The sequence below is a fragment of the Ictidomys tridecemlineatus genome, unplaced genomic scaffold (assembly GCF_052094955.1).
Source record: "Ictidomys tridecemlineatus isolate mIctTri1 unplaced genomic scaffold, mIctTri1.hap1 Scaffold_57, whole genome shotgun sequence".
NCBI classification, from domain to species: Eukaryota; Metazoa; Chordata; class Mammalia; order Rodentia; family Sciuridae; genus Ictidomys; species Ictidomys tridecemlineatus.
The window spans coordinates 1,261,537-1,266,419 of record NW_027523832.1 but is presented as its reverse complement, the minus strand read 5'-3'; positions in this window follow the sequence as shown (position 1 = coordinate 1,266,419).

Sequence of the window (4,883 nt, the reverse complement as noted above, 5' to 3'; positions counted from 1 at the left end):
GGAGTTAGTACTGATTTGGTGGAGGCGCAGATGTCCAACCCTGCGCTCCCTCTGGTTTGTCTGATGAGGGATCTGATGTGCTGGGCACTACCCTGATGGGGTTGCTGGGGTTGCTGGGTTCCTCCAGTGCTCCGTATATTTGTGGTTTGGGGCCCCGGAGCATTGGGGCCCCCTGTCCATTTTTTGGCAACGGAGCCCGATGCCTTTGTCCACGATATTGTGGATAAACACCTTGTCCTTGTTCGTTTTTTGATAATGGAGTACCCTCTATGGTGGTTTGAGGACGGTATTCATTAGCCCAATATAATGGAGTACCCTCTATGGTGGTTTGAGAACGGCATTCATTAGCCCAATGTCTCCCTCTACGGCATCGTGGGCAAATACCCGGTATTCTACTTGTTTGATACCTAGTTTTGTTAAACCCTCCTCCTATGGGGCAATTCCTTTTAAAATGTCCTGTTTGTTGACAATTGTAGCATGTTCTTGGCCTGGCATCTAAAGCCTGTTTTACTGCAGCTGCCACAATTTGCCCTTGTTCATTAATGTCTCTGGCATCTAAAACCTGTTTTACTGCAGCTGCCACAATTTGCCCTTGTTCATTAATGTCTCTGGCATCTAAAGCCTGTTTTACTGCAGCTGCCACAATTTGCCCTTGTTCATTAATGTCTCTGGCATCTAAAGCTTGTTTTACTGCAGCTGCCACAATTTGCCCTTGTTCATTAATGTCTCTACATAATTTAATATATGTGTTTAAATCTTCATGTTTCCATGGTCTAATGATATCTCTACACCAACGATTCGCTTGGTCATAAGCCAGTTGTTTTATAAATGGCATTGCTTGTTCTGTATTCCCAAAAACTCTGGTAGCTGTTTGAATAAGCCTATCTACAAATTCAGCGTAAGGTTCATTAGCTCCTTGTATTATCTTAGATAATTGACCTTGTAAACCTCCAGGTTCTTGTAAAGACTTCCATGCCCTAACTGCATCTACAGCAATTTGTAAATATACACCAGGATCATATGCAAGTTGTTGCTGCCGATCCTCATAAGGTCCCTTTCCTAACAACATATCTAGATTTCTCTGAGGATAACCAGCTGCTGCATTTCGACTAGCCGTCTCCTTGCAAAATTCCTCATTGGCAACCTTCCATAACAGGTATTGTCCTCCATTTAGCACAGCTTTACACAAACTAGCCCAATCTGCTGGCGTCATGCTTAAGTTGGTAATGGATTCGACCAAGCTTACAGTGAAGGGTGCTTGAGGACCATAGGTTGCTACAGCCTCTTTTAGCTCCTTCACTGATTTGAAATTTAAACCCTGGTAAGTTCGCTGCCCTCCTACCTCAAATACAGGGCATACTTGAGATCCTGTCTCAGGATCCAAACTATCAACTGCGGGGGTTGGGAGTCTCTTAGCATATGGAGGTGGTGCTGTTGATTGGACACTTATGCCCTCTGGTGATAGAGTGCTGTTAGTAGCAGTCTCCTGTAGAGGTGGCGCTGTTGGTTGAACACTTACACCCTCTGGTGATAGAATGCTGTTAGTAGCAGTCTCCTGTAGAGGCGGTGCTGTTGGTTGGACACTTACGCTCTCTAACAAAAGGGTCTTATTAGCAGTCACCTGTTTTAACTTTTCCCCTGATAGATTTTTCTGCTCTAAACTTCCTTCCTCTGTCTCACTATCTCGAAAGACCTTCTCTTTTACTTGAATCTTTTCCTCTTTCTGACTAGCTCGAGCTTTTACTTGAATCTTTTCCTCTGTCTGACTAACTTGAGAGACTTCCTCTTCTACTTGAGTGAAGGTCTGGTGGTGGCCACATGTTCCCAGTGTTACCCTGTGCCAGGGCTCCTGTGCACATCTGCAAGGGTTAACTGGTTGGATGCTGAGATACAGCAGGGTGTCAGCTGTTGGCAGGAGGGAACAGGATCTACCCTGTCAGGACTTCTCAGTGGATCAGCAAGGTGGATTGGGGCACAGATGAGCTCTGGCAGAGGTGGGCCTTTGGGCAGAGACTGTCTTGTTTCTGGCCTGATCTCTGCTCAGAGCCTGCTTGTGGCAGTTGGGTCCAGGCCTACCTTGGGCCAGGTTCCTGCACCTGTCAGCAAGGCTGATCTGGGTGGCTGCCAAAATGTCTTTTGGTAGGGTAGGCCTTTGGGCAGAGACTGCTAGTCTCATGGTTACTGGATTGCCTTGGGCTACCCTGGGCTAGGACTTCATCTCCTGCCATATCATGGAGTTGGATTTGGGTAGAGCTGGAGGTCTGGTGGGGTTTTGCATGTGGCGAGATGACATTGGGCCTATCTTTGCCTCTGCCTTCAAGCAGGTCAGCGGGGCCAATCTTGGCCGAATTTGAGCTCCACTTGTTGATCAGAGGTGGTCCCGTGTCTGGCCTGAGCTCTTCTTGGGGCCTGCTTATTTCAGCTGGTACCAGGTCTACCTTGGACTAGGCTCCCGTGCCTGTCAGTGAGGCTGATCTTGGTTGGGGCTGAAGTTCTGCAGCTGTCTGTCAGTGGGCAGAGAAGGTCCTGGGCAGAGCCTGAATTCCAATGCAAGCCTCTTGATGACTGGAAGGACAGGGCAACCCTGGACTCGGGTTTTGTCCTGCCAGGTCTTTGAGTTGGATCTGGGCAGAGCTGGAGCTCTGGTGGGGTTCTGCAGGTGGCGGGTTGCAACAGGGCCTCCCCTTGCCTGGGCTCCTGTGCAAGGGGAGGCTGATATGGGACTTGTATATGCTCTGGCAGGGTTCTACCTGTGGCAGAGTCAGTCCCGAGCAGAGTCTGAGCTCTGGTGGTGGTGTGGCGTTGGACATATGCTCCCAGGGCTACCCTATTCCTGGGCTTCTGTGCCCATCTACAAGGCTAATCTGGTGGGTGCCTGAGATACAGCAGGGGTCTGCTGGTAGTGGGATGGACCAGGGCCTATTCTGGGCTTCAGCTACCACTCAGGTCGTCAAGGCTGAAATGGGCCAGGATTGGCCACCAGCGAGGGTTTGTTGGTGGGCAGTCTGTCCTGGTCCAAACCTGAGCTCTGGAGGTAGCTGCTGGAGGGTGGAGGCAGTCCTGAGCAGAACCTGAACTTTGGTGCCAGTCTCAAGATGAGTGGATGGACTAGGGCTACCCTGGGCCCCGTCTCCTGCACAGGTCCTCACGATGACTCTGGACTGGATCAGAGCTCCTGCAGTGGTCTGTTGGTGGGCAGAGGCAGTCATGGCCCAAGGCTCAGCTCTGGGGAGGGTCAGCCAGTGTTAGGATGGACCTGGACCTACCCTTTCCTGGGCTCCATGCAGGTTTGTGAGGCTGATCTGGGCAGAGCCTGAGTTCCAACAGGTGTCTGCCAGTGTGGGGACGTGGTCCTGGGCCAGACTGGAGCTCGGTGCAGGTCTCCCAGTTGAGGGATGGACACTGGCCTACCCTGTGTCTGGCCTCCTGCCCAGGTCAGCAGGGGCAGATCTGGACTGTACATGAGCTCTGGTTGGTGTCTGCAGGTGAGTAGAAGCATTCTGGGCTGGGCCTGAGCATCCCACTGCAGCTCCAGTGCATCTGGGAAGGGCCTGAGCTCCGGTGGGTATCTCTGGACCTTTATTTTGTTCATTTGTTCATAGAAGGTACTGAGAGTCAAACCCAGTGCCTCACACGTGGGAGACAAAGGTTCTATCACTGAGTCACAACCTCAGCCCTATTTGCTTCTTGTTGACCTTTAATCATAGCATCTTTTTGTTCTATATCACTTTTTTTCATGCATGAATTTGAATTTTAATAAATAACTATTATTTGATATCACCAGTAATGCTTCCCAAGCTGGCCCCAAATCAGATCTTGATCCTCAGCAGGATTACATCCCACACATCCACGTCGCCTCTGGCATAGGTGCGAAAGAGACATAACTAAGACATGGTCCATGACTCTCAAGTTTTGGGAAAAATTGCTTTGAAGAGGTAAAGGGTAAGTGACACTTGACAGAGATCTGCAGAATTCAGAGCAGGTATGTTTTTCAATAAGATTTATGTATTGATAGTTTGTTTATTTCCTTTTTGCTGATGTAGATTTATCTGTAATTTTTTTTTCGTTTTTCTTTTTGGAACAGGGATCAAACCCATGGCTTTGGGAATGAGAGGCAAGCACTTTGCGGCTTTGCCATTGATCGCTTCCCAGGCCATTCATTCATTGTCAGCGTGGGAATTTGGGGCTGATTCTATGAATGAATCTACTATGAATATTAAAAAGAGACTGACCAATGGCATTAGTATGTGTCCAACCCAATTAGCATAACTTTGGACCAATAGCATTGGTACTTTTTTCAAGTCCTAATTAGCATAAGTTTGGACCAATAGCATTGGTACTTCCTTCAAGTCCTAATTAGCATAAGTTTGGACCAATAGCATTGGACCAAGTGCTATATAAACCCCTTGGAGGTTGTTCTGCGAAGAGAAGCTTTGAGGCCGTCCAGGTTGCTGCCCTCGAGTCTCGCTGGAGCCTCGCCTCGCCTCGCCTCGCCTCGCCTCGCCTCGCCTCGCCTCGCCTCGTCTCGTCTCGCCGGAGCCGGAGCCTCCCCGGAGCCTGAGCCTCGCTTCGCCTCGCTTCGCCTCTCCGGAGCCTGAGCCTCGCTTCGCCTCGCTTCGCCTCGCCGGAGCCTCGCCTCGCCTCGCCGGAGCCTCGCCTCGCCTCGCCTCGCCGGAGCCTCGCCTCGCCTCGCCTGAGCCTCGCCTCGCCTCGCCTCGCCTGAGCCTCGCCTCGCCTCGCCTCGCCGGAGCCTCGCCTCGCCTCGCCGGAGCCTCGCCTCGCCTCACCTCGCCGGAGCCTCGCCTCACCGGAGCCTCGCTTTACCGAGCCGGAGCCGGAGCCGGGGCCTCGCCGGGGCCTCGCTTCGCCTCGCCGGAGCCTCG